This window comes from Xyrauchen texanus, chromosome 44, assembly GCF_025860055.1.
Source record: "Xyrauchen texanus isolate HMW12.3.18 chromosome 44, RBS_HiC_50CHRs, whole genome shotgun sequence".
Classification (NCBI taxonomy): Eukaryota; Metazoa; Chordata; class Actinopteri; order Cypriniformes; family Catostomidae; genus Xyrauchen; species Xyrauchen texanus.
The window spans coordinates 846,744-866,500 of NC_068319.1; the positions used below are offsets into that span (position 1 = coordinate 846,744).

Below are 19,757 nucleotides of genomic sequence, written 5' to 3' on the forward strand. Positions count from 1 at the left end.
CAGGATTAAACGGGATTGTTTTTAAAAGCAGCGGGAGAAAGACAGCCATTCTGAAGTTTGTTCACACACACACACACACACACACACACACGTTGTCATCTTTCCAATATTTGTGCATAAAGATCACTAACTTCAATCATAATGAATTCTAACGATGCATTTTAATTCGTGGTGGTGATTAAGTGAAGACTTTTTCAGATGTCATTATTAGGGCTGGATATTGATACAGATTTCCCGATTTGATTCCCATTCACAAGCTCTCGATATCTATTCACAAGGGGATATTTTGCTTATAATGTCCATTTTGCATGCATAGATTATATTGAAATAATGATATTTTGTTACACGTTTTATATTTAATGCATAACTTATACTATTTACAAGTATTTTCATTGATTTGTAGAAAACCGGTACCATCTCTTTAAGAAAACCAGCATTTCTGTAAACAGCGTCTCGAATGGCTTTATCTCATCTGTGCTATTCGTGATTGGGATCAAATGTTTATTTTAGTTGTTTTTGATCAATAACTGACTGTAGAGAACAGAAAAGATATTAAAAGAGACATTATTCAATGACAAATGGGTTGCGTGGATCTCATCTTTGGACACACATTGTACGGAACAACTTTTACTCTCAACACGCAGTTAAAGGATTTATTTTTACCAGCCAGTTGCCAAATATATACATTTTTGTATATCATTTGATTTCCTAGTGATGGGTTGCACAGAGTATAAGCTCAATCTTGGGATTTAAGAATCGTTATGGGAACATTCAAATTAAGATTGTGATGCATAGTAAAATCAATATTTTTTCCTAGTCATCATAGTCCTTCAGACTCGAGTTATACAAGTGCACATGTGTTCTTGAGGTACACATCCACTGTTGTCTCCCTAACCCTAACCACATAGCAACACCCTAGAAAACACCCACAACTCCCTAGCAACCACTTAACAATGCCCTGGCAACCTCCCACAACACCTTAGCAACCACATGGCAATGCACTAAAAACCACATAACACCTAAGAAACCACCATGCACTAAATAATACTTCAAACACCTTAGCAACTGCATAGCAACACCCTAGTAAACATCCTAGAAAATGCATAGCAATGCACTAAAAACCACATAACACCTGAGCAACCACATAGCAACACCCTAACCCTAACCCTATACAAGTGCACATGTGTTCTTGAGGTACACATCCACTGTTGTCTCCTGTTGTTTACCGGTGATTACTTCTTCTTCTGTCACTTCTTTGAGAAAAAAATCATATCAATATCAAATGTGGCATGCACTGTATTAAGCTCCTTATTCGCATCTAATTTTCCATAACTCATGTTTTTTGTCAACTAAAATATTTCCAACAACACCACAGCAACCGTATAGAAACACCCTGGCAAACACCCACGACAACCTAGCAACTGCATAGCAATGCACTAAAAACCACATAACACCTTAGCAACCGCATAGCAACACCCTAGCAACCACCCAAAACACCCTAGCAACCAGATAACAACACCATAGAAAACACCCACAACTCCCTAGCAATTGCATAGCAATGCACTAACCCCCACATAACACATTAGCAACCACAAAGCAACACCCTAGAAAACACCCACAACTCCTTAGCAACCACATAACAACGCCCTGGCAACCTCCCACAACACCTTAGCAACCACATTGCAATGCACTAAACAATACTTCAAACAGCTTAGCAACTGCATAGCAACACCCTAGTAAACACCCTAGTAAACACCCTAGAAAACGCATAGCAATGCCCTAGAAACCACCCAAAACTCCCTAGCAACTAGATAACAACACCGTAGAAAACACCCACAACTCCCTAGCAATTGCATAGCAATGCACTAACCCCCACATAACACCTGAGCATCCACATAGCAACACCATAGAACCCACCCACAACACCCTAGCAACCACATAGCCATGCACTAAAAACCTCTTCAAACACCATGTCAACCACATAGCCCTAGCAACCACCCACATTACCCTAGAAACTGTATAGCAATGCACTAAAAATCACTTCAACCACATAGTAATACTCTAAAAACAATTTAGCAACCACATAACAATGCACTGGCAACCTCCCACAATAATGTAGCAATGGCTTAGAAATGCATTAAAACATCTTAACATCTTAGAAGCCACATAGCAACGCACTAGAAAACACCCAGATTATCATAGCAACTGCATAGCAGCGCACTGGCAACCTCCCACAACAGCCTAGCAACCACTTAGCAATGCACTGAAAACACCAAACACATTTTATTCAGGAAACTTGTTTCCTAAAAAATATTTCTACAGTAAAACGTAAATAATTTTCTGGCCTGTCCCTTTTTTTCCCTACAAGCAGATACAAATTTCTTTGAGAACATTTACTCCTCTCAGCCCCCTGACTAGAGCCATTTAAGTCAGAAATTATAACAACAACAAGCTTAATTACCATTTAATCATCAAGGTGCTAAACTACACCTTAACTATCCCAGCTGTTCAGCACCAACAAGCAGACTACAGAGAGCTACCCAATCAATAAGCATTCAGATCAGGACTGCTGAGAAACAGAGGGCGCATCTGCCGGCATCCAGCGCCAGACGTCCAGAGCGTCCACAGGCGTGTTTGAACACTAGAGGACCTTTCAGACATACTTTATTTAATAATGCTCAGAGTTATGTTGGCTGCTCACAGAGACAGCAGCCTGAATAGACAGCAACATGGCACAAATGTGCTTCACAATGTCACCACCAGCTCCTGACAGGTCGTGGCAGCACGCCATGCACCAAGTGCCAACAGTCCAGCGAGTAACATTTCTACTCTCTCTCCTTATGCCAGGGCCTGGCATCACCAACACAACTGCAACTTTTTCATTAGCATTTAGATCAAGTCCACGAGTCAGCGCACAGCGTTTTCTTTATCAGTATTTTTGCTTGTTTTACAATATAAATATCAACATCTCTAAAACAACATTATGCAAAATGATGCAAGATGTTAACCCTTTAAGCTCTGAAGGTGTTTTTAAAGATTTCCATTTCAGGAACTGTATGTCAACTGTATTCAAATCAAATTTTGTGTTGATACGACAAATCAATCAAAAAGTTCCAACATTACAAATATAATTGATCACAGTGTCCAAAAACATCTCCAAACAAATAAAAGATAATAATTGTCCATAAGAACTAATTACACATGCAAACACAACAATGACTAAAGGTTTGCATAGCATGCAGACATGATTTTAGTCATGAGATTTCACAGAATGAGTTTCATTCTGTGTCATTTGAGTCATCATTGAGTCTGTGTCGTGTATTTGGCGCCATCTCCTGGTGGTCATATGTAACATTGTGCTTCATGTGGATTATCTAATGATCTATACATCTGATTATCTTGTGTGTGGACTCGATTGAAAGATAATCACAGACTCTAAATAATGATGCGTGATATTATACGTTCTGTTTTTTTTTTCATTACATTATAAGCAAAAACGTGGCACTTAAGTAACACAATTATTGTCAATATAGACATATATTTAGCTGTTACACGCTATATTTGTGTCTGTGAGTAAAACAAATAGTCTGGTTGTATTTTACTCTTTAAGATCTTTCCAACAACATATGACACATGACTATTTGATCACTTTGATGTTTTTACTGATTGCAATAATATGTGCAGTGTAAATGTATTTTTAATATAAATGACCAAAATGTAACACTTCAGATTTATCTGCATGTTTCAAAGCACTTGTATCTGAGAAATATTTAGCGTTGATGCGACCAATCAATCAAAAGTTACAACATTACAAATATAATTGATCATAGTGTCCAAAAACATCTCCAAACAAATAAAAGATAATAATTGTACATAAGAACTAATTCCACATGCAAACACAACAATGACTAAAGGTTTGCATAGCATGCAGACATGATTTTAGTCATGAGATTACACAGAATGAGTTTCATTCTGTGTCATTTGAGTCATCATTGAGTCTGTGTCGTGTATTTGGCGCCATCTCCTGGTGGTCATATGTAACATTGTGCTTCATGTGGATTATCTAATGATCTATACATCTGATCTTGTGTGTGGACACTATATTCTGTTTTATCTTCGTGAAGTTATAAGCAAAAATGCGGCAAATAAGCAACACCAACATAATAGTCAAAGACACATATTTAGCTGTTACTCGCTATATTTTTGTCTGTGAGTAAAACAAATAGTCTGGTTGTATTTTACATCCTTTACTGATTGCAATAACATGCACTGTGCATATTTGTTATGCTTTTGTAGAAAGCATGAGAAGGCAGACGGGGAATTCGGATCTAAATGCGGTTTATTGACAAATAAAGAAACACAGGAACGAAAGAAAAGGTCCACAATGGGAAAATGAACTAAAGCACAAAACAATATACAGAAATATAACATCTAGAACAAACGTTGACAAACTTGAGGAACAACCAGGAGCAGAGAACATGAAACGATAATAGTCAACAACGATTGACCCCGGAAGGAGGAAACAGCGGGGTTTAAATAAACAGACACGATAATGACAAAATAACAATCAGGTGTGGACAATAACACAGTGCTGGCAGTGAGGGCCGGGAATGGTGGGAAATGTAGTTTTACAAGGACAGTGAAACAAGGGGCGGACAACAAGGAAAACGTGACATGGAATGTGATCAGTGACGAGTGAAACACAAAACACGGGGCAGACAACAAGGGATCATAACAATATTATTGCACTTCTAATCTTTCAAACGACACCTATTTTGTGTTAGATAATCATATTTTGATAAAGTAAATTCTCACAGGCCCATCCAAGCTTAAAGGGTTACCATACATGTATTTTCTTACTCCAAAAGCATCCATAAATGTTGTTAGATTTATGCTTGCTTCATGAAAAACAAGTCTTAGTAACTTTTCTTTCTCAAGTACATTTATCTTGTGAACTGAAACATGAGAAAAACTACTGATTAAGAAAATTGTATTTCGCAGTGATTGATGTCTCTCAACAGGGTTTATTATTTGAAGTGATACACTGTTGCATTCACTTATATGATAAAGCAGAACATACAGCCTTTTTATGTTCTTATTATTTAAGTATTGAAGTGAAAGGTCGATCAGAATCATGGCGGAAGGATCTTTCACACTATCAAAACAAACGCAACTCGTTGTATTTTATGTCTTCAGAAGTGACAATCGTTTGAAGCTCTATTGTTTGAGATCGGATCTGTTATGTGGTAAGAAGCTCATTTGTGATCCCATTTTACATGAAAAAAGACACATCATTACTGACACAAGAGAACGCTCTTAACAGAGAGATTAGAGCGGCTTTGTGTCTAGCGCTACTGTAGTGTCCCTCCTTACAGCTGATTTAAGACGCCACAGTTCCTGTCAGATCAGAAACACAAGCGTCATGTGTGAAGAGAGTAAGAAACAGACAGATATTCAGGTTTGCCATTTATACAGTATGAACTCAAAAGCACACATATACATTTATATACCTTTACGAAAACGTGCAGTGGCTTTACTAGTGTACAGTGATGTATTAGATGATAATATAATCATTATACGTCAATTGGATGGAATGGGAAGATTAAAGAATTGAAATCATTAACGACTGACAGCGTGAGTTCGGAGAAAATGTTCTGTTTGACAATTCAATGCGCTTATGTCACGGGAGCACTCAAAACTGTAACAACACCCTAGAAAACACCCACAACTCCCTAGCAATCGTATAGCAATGCACTAAACCCCACATAACACATTAGCAATCACATAGCAACACCCTAGAAAACAACCACAACTCCCTAGCAATCGCATAGCAATGCACTAAACCCCACATAACACATAACTCCCTCGCAATCGCATAGCAATGCACTAAACCCCACATAACACATTAGCAACAGCATAGCAACACCCTAGAAAACACACATACTCCCTAGCAACCACACAACAATGCCCTGTCAACCTCCCACAACACCCTAGCAACCACATGGCAATGCACTAAAACCCACATAACACCTGAGCAACCACATAGCAACACCCTAGCAATTACTTAGCAGCACCCTGACAACCTCCCACAACACCCTAGCATCCACATAGCCATGCACTAAAAACCTCTTCAAACACCTTGGCAACTACATAGCAATGCCCTAGCAACCACCCATATTATCCTAGAAACTGAATAGCAGTGCACTAAAAATCACTTCAACTATACTAAAATCAATTTAGCAACCACATAGCAACACCCTGGCAACCTCCCACAACACCCTAGCAACTGTATAGCAATGCACTAAAAACACCACTCACATTTTATTCAGGAATCTGAACAGACACCTTAGCAAGCGCATAGCAACACCCTGGCAACCACCCACAACACCCTTGTATAACCAGTCCTGCTCAACCTGCTCTCTAGCATCGAAGGCACAAAAGCGCAATTAGTTCGCATAAAAGTAATCCATCAATCTCCAGCAGTGACGTTGATAAAGCGAATCGATATTTAAGCACAAAATTTAAGCACTTTTTAACTATAAAAAATTGCTTCCAGTCAGGATTTGACGAAGGCCCGAATTTACCCGAGTGCTCCCGTGACATAAGCATAATGACATGTGAACTGATGTTTAACAGATACACAACCAATGAATCGAAGGAATGTGCCAACGCGCTTATGTCACGGGAGCACTCGGGTAAATACGTCCCTTCGTCAAAAACTGTAACAACACCCTAGAAAACACCCACAACTCCCTAGCAATCACATAGCAATGCACTAAACCACACATAACACATTAGCAACCGCATAGCAACACCCTAGAAAACACCCACAACTCCCTAGCAATCGCATAGCAATGCACTAAACCACACATAACACATTAGCAACCGCATAGCAACACCCTAGAAAACACCCACAACTCCCTAGCAACCTCCCACAACACCTTAGCAACCACATGGCAATGCACTAAAACCCACATAACACCTGAGCAACCACAGGGCAACACCCTAGCAACCACCCATATTATCCTAGAAACTGAATAGCAGTGCACTAAAAATCACTTCAACTATATAATAATACACTAAAATCAATTTAGCAACCACATAGCAACACCCTGGCAACTGTATAGCAATGCACTAAAAACACCACTCACATTTTATTCAGGAATCTGAATAGACACCTTAGCAAGCGCATAGCAACACCCTGGCAACCACCCACAACACCCTTGTGTAATCAGTCCTGCTCAACCTGCTCTGATCGGGATTCGAACTAGCTTCAAAGGCACAAAGTAATCCATCCAATCTCCAGCAGTGACATTGATAAAGTGAATCGATATTTAAGCACAAAATTATAAAAGATTGCTTCCAGTCAGGATTTGACGAAAGCCGAATTTACCTGAGTGCTCCCATGACATAAGCATGATGGCATGTGAACTGATGTGAATACGGCTTTCGACAAATACTGTAACAACACCCTAGAAAACACCCACAACTCCCTAGTTAAGTAACTTAAAAGTAAAGTAATTTGTAATGTGTTTACTTTCCGCAAAGTAATCCATAAAGTAATCTGATTACAATTTTAGATAGGTAATTAGTAACAAAGTATCGCTAAAAAAAAATTTTATGTCATAGAACGCTGACTATTTGACCCCAAATGTGTTTTATTATGCATATTTATGCCCATTAGAGTATTGCGTTGTTCCCATAGCATCACCTGTATTTAAATCAGCTGCGAGTCGAATCTCGCGTGCGCTATGCGTGACGAGCGCTTTTTCCAAATCGCTCTCTTATGAGGCATCATTTCAGTAAACACGCTGCCATAGACGACAGCTGCCTATGTCGGCAAGATACAGCAAAGGCAGCTCACTGTGTTTTGGAACAGACCCACAATTTCTGGCTACTTTCTTGTGATTTTGGCATGAAATGTTACCTGCACATGTACCTGACAGGTTTTGTGAGATCTGCACTGAATGTGTCCAGACCGTGTGTTGTTTATCAGTATGCATACATGAATTAAGCAGTGACATGTGACTGACATTATGAGTGACATGTGACTGAGCATGCTGGAACATGTCTGTGATTATGCAGGACGTCAGATCTGTGTCATTGTGATGCACTGTCACATGTGTCTGTTCACCAGTCGAATCATTCAAGACGCCGTACTAGACCTGTGATGAATATTTTTGGCTGTGCTGAAATTCTCTCTGAAGAGACTAGAAGTCTAAGAACAAGCTTATAAGTCTAAGAAAATATCTGGTGATACCTCACCGGTCTCTGTGACTGCTGTAGACTCTGTAAACAGCAAACAAATATGTGCTGCTTCTCTGACGCTTTCTGCCTGTCAATCATTTTGCGTGTTCTCGTAGTATTTTTGTTGCAGCGAATTATTGAGGCTTGATGCCATTTTTATGCCATGCTGTTCATAACAGTTGCCAGTTGAGGGCGCTATTTCACTGGTGTTGTTCGGTCTCAATAAAGCTCATTGGGTATCTTTAGAGGGCGGGGTATGGATAGAAGGAGGCGTGGCTAATCCAACGGCTCAGCTTGTGGACATTCCAGAACGTCTAAAATAGCGTACTGCACCTTTAAGGCGTGGTCACATTCACTTTCGCATGGTGAAATTCCACGGATGAGAAACAGTCGTTTCTATGGGAATGTATTCACGATCTTGAATACAGCACGAAGGACTTTGCGGATTTCACGTGGACTGGGTAGTTCGAATTATCAGACGGGTCTCCTAAGGAACCAAATTGGCCCGGTTGCTAGGGAGGGTAGAGTCACATGGGGTAACCTCCTCGTAGTCGCTATAATGTGGTTCTCGCTCTCGGTGGGGCATGCGGCGAGTTGTGCGTGGATGCCGCGGTATACGGCGGGAAGCCTCCACACGCTACGTCTCCGCAGTAAAACGCTCAACAAGTCACGTGATAAGATGCGCGGATTGACGGTCTCAGATGTGGAGGCAACTGAGATTCGTCCTCCGTCACCCGGGTTGAGGCGAGTCACTACTCCACCACGAGGACTGGGAATTGGGCATTCCAAATTATGGAGAAAAAGGGGAGAACCCCCCAAAAAAACTGAAATAAATTTGATAAACTTTCACAGGCGAATTCGCCTCGTTGACCAATAGGAAGTTGGTTGGATTAGTATGAAACTAGAAATGCCCTAGCAACCACCTAAAGCACCTTAACAACCGCATAGCAACATGCAAGAAAATACTCAGAACACCCCTAGCGACAACCTAGCAATCAAACACAAATCCATAACATTGCAGTGGTGAGTTTTGCGTGAGCAAACAGATACGAGCGTTTGCTACATGCTTTAAATGGAGTGGTGGTGGTGTAGTGGTCTAAGCACATAACTGGTAAACTGGTAATCAGAAGGTCGCTGGTGTGATCCCCACAGTCACCACCATTGTGTCCTTGAGTAAGGCACTTAACTCCAGGTTGCTCCGGGGGGATTGTCCCTGTAATAAGTGCACTGTATAATACATTGGTACTCAGAAGGTTGCTGGTTTGATCCCCACAGTCACCACCATTGTGTCCTTGAGTAAGGCACTTAACTCCAGGTTGCTCCGGGGGGATTGTCCCTGTAATAAGTGCTCTGTATAATACATTGGTACTCAGAAGGTTGCTGGTTTGATCCCCACAGTCACCACCATTGTGTCCTTGAGTAAGGCACTTAACTCCAGGTTGCTCCGGGGGGATTGTCCCTGTAATAAGGGCTCTGTAAGTCACTTTAGATAAAAGTGTCTGCCAAATGCATAAATGTAAATGTCAATGTTATGTAAAAATATAGTTCAAAAATCAAGTTAATCGGGTGATCAGTTCAGTTTACAATATTCAAAGTTTCCCCACGACTGAACGCGTCCCGCACACTGGCAGTTTATTGGCCGTTGACAACATGTCCAGTTGATTGAAGTGTACGGCGGGAGGCTGCTGTGTTTGTGCCAGCTCTTAAACACGAGGCTTTTGTTCCTTTTTAATAACTGCATAATTGCACAAACTCCCATGTTATCACATAATCACTAATTAGCTGATGGCTACAGATAAAAGAGAAGAGAAAAACTCAAAGATGAAGTAAAATACTGACTAACCTCTCCACAAACTCTACTGATTATATCTTCAGGATCGTTGTTTCTGTTGATCTCTTTATAGTGATTATAAATGCTTAGACGTCGCTAAATCTAGCAATAAAACAAACGTCCCATTTTCAACCTTGAGTAGAGTTTCTCCCTTCATGAAAAGACTATAAATGTAGCCTAATGCTGCACGCATCTACAGAAAGAAGAAAACAAGTAAAGCATGTCAACATAATATAGCAATGCACTAAACCCCACATAACACATTAGCAATCGCATAGCAACACCCTAGAAAACACCCACAACTCCCTAGCAATCGCATAGCAATGCACTAAACCACACATAACACATTAGCAACCGCATAGCAACACCCTAGAAAACACCCACAACTCCCTAGCAATCGCATAGCAATGCACTAAACCCCACATAACACATTAGCAATCGCATAGCAACACCCTAGAAAACACCCACAACTCCCTAGCAATCGCATAGCAATGCACTAAACCACACATAACACATTAGCAACCGCATAGCAACACCCTAGAAAACACCCACAAATCCCTAGCAATCGTATAGCAATGCACTAAACCCCACATAACACATTAGCAACCGCATAGCAACGCCCTAGAAAACACCCACAATTCCCTAGCAATCACATAGCAATGCACTAAACCCCACATAACACATTAGCAACCGCATAGCAACACCCTAGAAAACAACCACAACTCCCTAGCAATCACATAGCAATGCACTAAACCCCACATAACACATTAGCAACCGCATAGCAACACCCTAGAAAACACCCACAACTCCCTAGCAATCGCATAGCAATGCACTAACCCCCACATAACACATTACCAAGCGCATGGCAACGCCCTAGAAAACAACCACAACTCCCTAGCAATCACATAGCAATGCACTAACCCCCACATAACACATTACCAAGCGCATGGCAACACCCTAGAAAACAACCACAAGTCCCTAGCAATCACATAGCAATGCACTAAACCCCACATAACACATTAGCAACCGCATAGCAACACCCTAGAAAACAACCACAAGTCCCTAGCAATCGCATAGCAATGCACTAAACCCCACATAACACATTAGCAACCGCATAGCAACACCCTAGAAAACAACCACAACTCCCTAGCAATCGCATAGCAATGCACTAAACCCCACATAACACTTAATTATATTTGTGGAAAAAAAAAGAAATTATGGTAAAAAATTAATTAAAAATAAATTAAAAATAATAATAAGTTTACATTTATTTAATAATTATTAACGTGTTAAAAAAAATTACGCAATTAATCACAATATGCCCCCGGACCGTAATGAGGAAGATTCCTGAGAAATGCTTGTAGTACCACCTGTTTAATCCAGAGGGCAGTAAGTGAAACTTAATATAAGTTTTTTTTTTTCAGGACTGTAATCAAATGTCAGTCTGAAGATAGATGTGCATTATATATATATATATATATATATATATACACAGATATGTATTATTTGGACGTTGCGTACCGAACATTTGTTGGGCTTGTCTCCGGAGTGCACCCTCATGTGAATGAGGAGTTTGTATCGAGCGTTGAAAGGCTTGTGTTCACGTGGGCATCCGGCCCAGAAACAGGTGAAGTCCTCACCCATGCGCTGGTCAATATGGATCTTCTTGATGTGTTTGACGAGCTCGTCTCGCTGGCTGTAAACGCCACCGCAATCGAGCCAACGGCAGCAATGGCCATCGTTCAAATCATCTGCTTCACCTTCATCTTCCTCGAGCATTGGGCAGATAGTTGGAGGAAGGACCCTGACGCTGTTTGAAGGCGTCTGAGAGACCGCAGGGCTCTGAACGTAAGCCGGGAGCTCGCCGTGACACCTTCGCACATGTTGATGGGCATGATACGGCGGAGGTGGACCACTGGGTGGGCTGGGTGTCCGGATGATGGCGGCCAGTTCAAACTGCAGCTGTATTGAGGGCGACAAGCTGTTGGCGGCGCTGGTTGTCGCAGTTTGGATGTCCTGTCCGGGCAAACGCTGGTGCTCCACCATTAAATTAGTGAATTAGTCTTCTACGGTGGCCACCGCCTGTAACTGCTGCATGCGGAAGTTCTCGCTATCAAGTTGGCGAGCTCCGCTCTCCATCTGGACGTCTTTGGGAACGTGTTTGCCAGGGTTCGGACGAGGGATGCAGCTTCTTCTGATGCCCAGCAGGTGCCCGCAAACGTCCGACTGCAGCGGTGATGGAGTGGGGTGCGAGGCCGGCGAGGTGCGAGAACCGATGATGTACGCCACCAGCGACGTGGGCGAGGTTCTGATGATGGAGTTGAGGTCGAGGCCGATGCCATCAGAGAGAGGAGACAAGGATAAGGCTCTCTTTTTGGAACGCGCTGAGAGACGTGGACTGCCGGACTCGTCTTTGAAGAGATAGTGGGGGAGAGACGTGGGGTTGGAGATGCTAGTGGCTTCAGACATGGAGGTCCCGGGAACAAGATTGAGATCAGCTACTTCTGAAGTCTGATTGGGCAACGGCTGAAGCCCCAGCGGTGGTAAAACACGGTAACCGTAGGGGTAACTGAGGGTGGTGGAAGCTAAAGACTCTCTGGACAGCAAAGACCTGCAATGACAATAAAAACTACATTTAGTTCCTGGCTTGTGACTGATCCAACCAGAAAATAAAGAAAAATTAATAATTTTTTAATTTTTAAGTCTGTGTATCTCAGCGAGTATTGCCACTGACTATCACACCTGGAGTCATGAGTTTGAATTCAGGGCGTGCTGAGTGACTCCAGTCAGGTCTCCTTAGCAACCAAATTGGCCCGGCTGTTAGGGAGGGTAGAGTCACATGGGGTAACCTCCTCATGGTCGCTATAATGTGGTTCTAGCTCTCGGTGGGGCATGTGGTGAGTTGTGCGTGGATGCTACGGAGAATAGCATGAAGCCTCCACATGCGCTACGTCTCCACGGTAACGCGCTCAAGTCACGTGATAAGACACGCGGATTGGCGGTCTCAGACCGAATTCAGACTGAAATGAGATTCGTCACTACGACACCATGAAGACTTGGAGCACATTGGGAATCGGGCGTTCCAAATTGGGAGAAAATCAAATAAAAAAATGCTAGTAAAGGAGTCGGCAAGTTTTAATAGTTTTTAACCCCGCGTGCACACGTGTGGACACATAATTTGAATTAATTTAAACTGACTGATCTCAGTTCAGGAGACTCTGTGCTGTCAGTAAAGGGTTAAACTTTGGACACATGAATCATGTGACCAAACAACATGGTGCTGACCACAGCAGAGAAACTCCAACAAAACTACATCTGGTCAGAAACCTAATTTAATCCGATAAAAATGTAGGCTATTTATCATTAAACGGCACGCTGATAAACACAATGACCACATGTGTGGACTGTATGCTCAGATTCAGTTCAAATATCCTACATTTACTGTACATTATCACTTGAGTTCATCTAAACACTGATAAATGTGTCTTTCAGAGGCTTTATATGGAGTTATGATGAAAATAAGCTGCATTTCAAACTGTTCTGAGACCAGTGCAGACAGACAGCACACTGGAGGTTAAGTCACGCACTAAATAGGGATCAAGGGAGCATCCTATAGCTCTCTATAACTGTTCTGAGACCAGCGCAGACAGACAGCACACTGGAGGTTAAGTCATGCACTAAATAGGGCGCAAGGGAGCATCCTATAGCTCTCCTATAACTGTTCTGAGACCAGTGCAGACAGACAGCACACTGGAGGTTAAGTCATGCACTAAATAGGGAGCAAGGGAGCATCCTATAGCTCTCCTATAACTGTTCTGAGACCAGTGCAGACAGACAGCACACTGGAGGTTAAGTCATGCACTAAATAGGGAGCAAGGGAGCATCCTATATCTCTCCTATAACTGTTCTGAGACCAGTGCAGACAGACAGCACACTGGAGGTTAAGTCATGCACTAAATAGGGAGCAAGGGAGCATCCTATAGCTCTCCTATAACTGTTCTGAGACCAGTGCAGACAGACAGCACACTGGAGGTTAAGTCATGCACTAAATAGGGAGCAAGGGAGCATCCTATAGCTCTCTATAACTGTTCTGAGACCAGTGCAGACAGACAGCACACTGGAGGTTCAGTCATGCACTAAATAGGGAGCAAGGGAGCATCCTATAGCTCTCTATAACTGTTCTGAGACCAGTGCAGACAGACAGCACACTGGAGGTTAAGTCATGCACTAAATAGGGAGCAAGGGAGCATCCTATATCTCTCTATGCAGTTAAGTGCGTTCACTCCTAAAATCTGATCAAAAGTTCAGTTTCAGGCTGCAGATGATGTTTGGATCACTCAACATGTTTGACACACATGGGACGATGATCATCAGTACATAGATTCAACATTTATAATGGATCATTTTATTTGAACATGGTTGCCAGTGATTGGACGATACTGTGAATCTGAATTAATTATGATAATTTCTGATTAACATCTCATAAACATGAATAATCAACACTCCTGGACACGTAATAAATTATAATAATTTCTATAGTTTAGTGTTATTTAAAATTTCACAACTTAATCTCTTAATCCACATATGAGGACATTAATTATTAGGAAATTTTTATTTTTATTTTTGCATGTTTATTAGTTACAAATCAAAAAGGGGAATGGAAAATACACACAGCAGTCCCGCTCTGGTCTCAGGAGGTTAATAAACACGACACCAATACGCTGATTACTCCCAAAAATCATAAATCATTTGACAATGTCAAAATCGTGCAGTCATGCTATTCTCTACTTTTGATGTCAAACCACAAAAAGGCACGTCTGCAACACGCGTGTACATCAGATAAGACGGTAAGAACGGTAGTTAACAGTGGTGTTTACATGCAATGGAAAATCAGTGTAACGTTTCCTTGTTACACGTTGTGCAATTCCATGTTTTGCCACTAGTGGAAGAAATTACAACTTGAACTCGTGTTTTTAGGTGTGATTTTACCTGCCATCTGCGAAGGGGACAGCGAAGCCCAACGAGTGAGGTGGAGCGTCTGGAGAAACCGGACTCAAACTCTGGACCAGCATGGCGCTGCTCGTCACCTGCAGGTTTGAACTGCCACACGGGCCAAACGCTTTCCTATTCATCCCCAAAGACAAGTATCCTGAGAGAGAGAGAAACATCGACTATTCTGACTTCTGCATTAAATATAAAATCTCTTCGATGAGTTTTACTTGCCCACATCTGGTAAGGATGCCCCCTGGGCGCCTCCCTAGGGAGGTGTTTCAGGCACGTCCAGCTGGGAGGAGGCCTCGGGGAAGACCCAGGATTAGGTGGAGAGATGACATCTCCACACTGGCCTGGGAACGCCTCGGGGTCCCCCAGTCAGAGCTGGTTAATGTGGCTCGGGATAGGGAAGTTTGGGGCCCCCTGCTGGAGCAGCTGCCCCCGCGACCCGACTTCGGATAAGCGGTTGAAGATGGATGGATGGATGGATGGAGTTTTACTTGAACCAGAACCAGAGTTTGGGGTTTTTATACTGTAACACAGTTAATGATGGGCAAGGAGGAGGCGAGAACCGGCTTGTCAACATAAATCATAATTTAATGCGAACTTAAACCAAAAGCACAAACACACACAATGGACATGCCCGTAATTCTCTCTCTCTCGAGCCATCGTCACCGGCCACCTTTATCCCTCGCACGCCTCATCAGGCCGATTGGGGACCGGGCGCGCGATATTCCGACCCGGCCCCGCCCCCCTCCGCTCCACATATACGAAGAGTGAAAAGATGAAGTGCCACACAGTCACTTGATCCTAAAGTGCAGACTGTCGGAATAAAATCAAGCCATTACGTAGCAGGACAAACGGCCACTAAAACACTCTAAACCGATTTCCTGCAGAGAACTTATAATCAAACTCCACATCGCTCTTCAGAAGTCATTCTCAGGAGATCAGAGGGCCGTTCTGCCGCTGAGACGCACTTATATTCCTTCCTTGAACTGCAGAAAGGATTACGATTAATCCCATCGGCAACATGTCGAGAATAATCATTGCTGCTAATTCAACCTTTGTGGAAAATCAATTGTAGTCATTTTGGAGAAAGGTTCATGTTTACAAATGACATATTAAGATGATTGCAATGCACAACAGGTCTGTTATCAATAGAGAGAAATGTGTCACGTGAACTGCACATGACAACGTTGTCCTAGCTTGTGTTTGTGGCCTAATGGGCCCGCGTGACCTCTTGGATGTCATCGTACTTCTCTTCTGGTTGGCCAAAGATCATGTTGTGTTTTTGTATTCCACTGAATAATGAAAATAATGCAGGAAATCACGGAGGTGAGTGATGACAGAATTTGCACTTTTGCGTGAACTGAAAGAGCTTTTGTCCTCAAACACAATTAGTTTGCTCCCTATCAAACAGAAACACATGAATACTCTTGCAACTCTTATAACATGGACGCCTAGGAAGCCTTTCTGCTCTGTTAAGTACTAACGAGTTTTGCTCTCTCGTTTGGTTGCATATGGCTCATTTAGGCACAAGCTTCCTGCTTGGTTAATTATCAAATATATGAGCGGGAGGGTTAGTGCAGGAGACATGCTCGAGCTGCTGGAGGTATTAAATCAACAGTGCTGTTATTTTTTGGGAGAACAATGCAGAATATGTTCAGAGAAATGTTACGAATGCGTCTCCATTCGACTTTCATGTGATCATACTTTAAGAAAAACATAGTTAAAACTGCTAAAATTTTAATAGAATTAATTATCATTTTTGACCAATAGGTGGCGCAGTCATCAAATTTGCGTGGTACGGTCGAGGTGTGGTCATTAAGACACACACAAAGTTTAATGAAAATACGTCAAAGCGTTGAAGAGATACAGCCTCAGATGCTTTTTGCCATCTTGCCATCAAATTCGTTGGTGCGCTACTCGTGAACCGTTTTGTCTATCGAAGAGCTTTTGATAACGTTTTGTCGTGAGTGGACCTAGATGATACACGAGCGACATGGAGGAGTTTGAAAAAGTAGGTTTTCAACTAAATAAAAATGGCAGACAGGGAGTACGGCCGACCTTGGAAAATTGGCCATCAAAATCGCCGTACTCACCTTTTTAAAAAATGTTTCATCCCTTTTCTCCCCAAATTTGGAACGCGGATCAATCCGGGTGGTGGAGGACGAATCTCAGTTGCCTCCGCGTCTGAGACCGTCAATCCGCGCATCTTATCATGTGACTTGTTAGGCGTGTTACCATGGAGATGTAGCGCGTGTGGAGCCATCACGCTATTCTTCGCGGCATCCACACACAACTCACCACACGCCCCACCGAGAGCGAGAACCACATTATAGTGACCACGAGGAGGTTACCCCATGTGACTATATCCTCCCTAGCAACCGGGCCAAATTGGTTGCTAAGGAGACCAGTCTGGAGTCACTCAGCACGCCCTGGATTCAAACTCACGACTCCAGGTGTGATAGTCAGCGTCAATACTCGCTGAGCTACCCAGACCCCGACCCACGGAAACCATAAGTCCCAGGTATACTTTGTTTTTACACGTTTTGGGTCAGGTTGCACCCGGGTAATTGCATTACCTTTATACAGAGTACACTTTTCTGACCGCGAACAAATAGGAACGAGTTCGACACATGCGCACTACAACTACTTTGTGACACTCTTTTAATACAGTCAATGGCAGGAACATGTGACGCGCATGCGACGCGCACAGATGAGGACCGTGTGCGCAAAGTATACGTTGGCCTTTAGAGAGCAGTCACAGGACAATAGGTCAAATTAATCAAACGTTACAAGCATTTATAAATGTTGTGTTACAATGTTTAACCACAAGGTGGCACTGGTCCCAAACTTCATAGGTACGCTCAGGGGATAGTGCTGATGATAAATGCCAAGTTTTGTAACCAAACACCAACGCATTTGTAAAATACAGTGTTTTACTACAAAATTCAAAATGACCAATGGCCAAAATTGGTGACATCGTAATGCCCAAAGGAATCTATAGAGACCAGTCTCATGATGGCAGAAGACGAGTCTCAGTTGCGTCCCCGTCTGAGACCGTCAATCCGCGCATCTGATCACGTGACTCGTTGTGCATGACACCGCGGAGACTCACAGTCATGTGGAGGCTCATGCTACTCTCCACGATCCACACACAACTCACCACACGCCCCATTGAGAGAACCACTAATCACCACCAGGAGGATGTTACCCCATGTGACTCTACCCTCCCTAGCAACCGGGCCAATTTGGTTGCTTAGGAGACCTGGCTTATAGTAAAAAAGGTTTCTTTTTTACTAGTTTCTCACCCACAGCTATCATATCACTTCTGAAGACATGGATTGGACACTGCAGTATTATGGATTGCTTTTATGCTGCCTTTATGTGCTTTTTTGAGCTTCGAAGTTCTGGTCCCCATTCACTTGCATTGTATGGACCTACAGAGCTGAAATATTCTTCTAAAAATCTTAATTTGTGTGCTGCAGAAGAAAGAAAGTCACACACATCTGGGATGGCATGAGAATGATTAAATGATGAGAGAATTTAGTTTTGGGTGTACTGTCCCTTTAATATTTTAATATCAGAACATGAGCGGCAGTGTGCAGAAATGTACCCTTTTCCTATCATTTCTCAATTTTCTTGCTTTTCACCTTTTGTGCCATTGTCTGGAAAGCTGGATCGGATGTAGCAGGAGCTTGGGAATGGCAAGGATGCAGCGTGTTGCCATGACGACTGTGGAAAAGCTCATCATTCCGCGCTGCTTGCCATTGGTCAGCACCTGTCTGCGCAGACTCAGGGTAGGGAGAAAGACAGCGTTTCCAAGTGTCGTTCCGCCCGTATCGGCTCCAGTGCCCGCAGGGTGTGCTGGCGAGGTGGTGTGACTCGTGTGAACTCTCAGGTGAGGTACCGATGGGGTCATACTGGACGGAGAAACCATCATATTACAGCCTTTAATGTTCATGTCGGTCACTGTTTTGATGAGTGGACACACTGACCGGCATCTCCAGCTGCAGAGATATAAAGTGTCATACATTTGAAACTGTTGAAAGATCACTAATAAAACCTTTTAAGAACTCATGTTGATGCGTGAGTATAACAAACAGGGTCAAACTACACAATGAACAACAAAACAAAAGCCCCTGGTGCAATCCCTGTAACAAGCACTTTGTGGTTTGGCAAACGGCAGCATGATGAAGCAATAAAGCTTGATTTCTACATTCAGAACAGTGTTTGAAGCAGCTGTAGCAGGTCTAATCGATGCTTTGACACATGAAAACAAAAACAAAACAAAAAAAGGCAATACAAATCAACTGAATTGAAAATTAAATAAATTAAACAGTATCAAAAATGAACCAATATTACGAGGCGAGCATTTTTGTGTCTGAACTTTCATATAATATAATGGTAAGACAAATTAAATCGGCTAATTTAATATATATATGTGTGCGTGTGTGTGTGTGTGTGTGGATACATTTGTTGTTTTTATGTTGTTTACTTCCGTCACGAAGTCTTTATAAGAAAACACACATCGTTAACTTTGATCGAGGCAATAACAGTTTTATTATGACGCAAATGTTAATTGTCGGAAATGTTATAATTAACCTAGCATTAAAATGTGTTTAAATTATCGGAAAATATTCCGACCATGTAAAATAAACGCATTTAACAATCAAACGTTATA

At 42.3% G+C, this 19,757-nt stretch overlaps 1 pseudogene; it reads right to left on the bottom strand.

The window, feature by feature from the left end:
• The window catches only part of LOC127636315 (zinc finger protein GLIS3-like), a 38,210-nt pseudogene extending 19,173 nt beyond the window's left edge, over positions 1 to 19,037 (bottom strand).
• Positions 19,038 to 19,757: the final 720 nt, after the last annotated feature.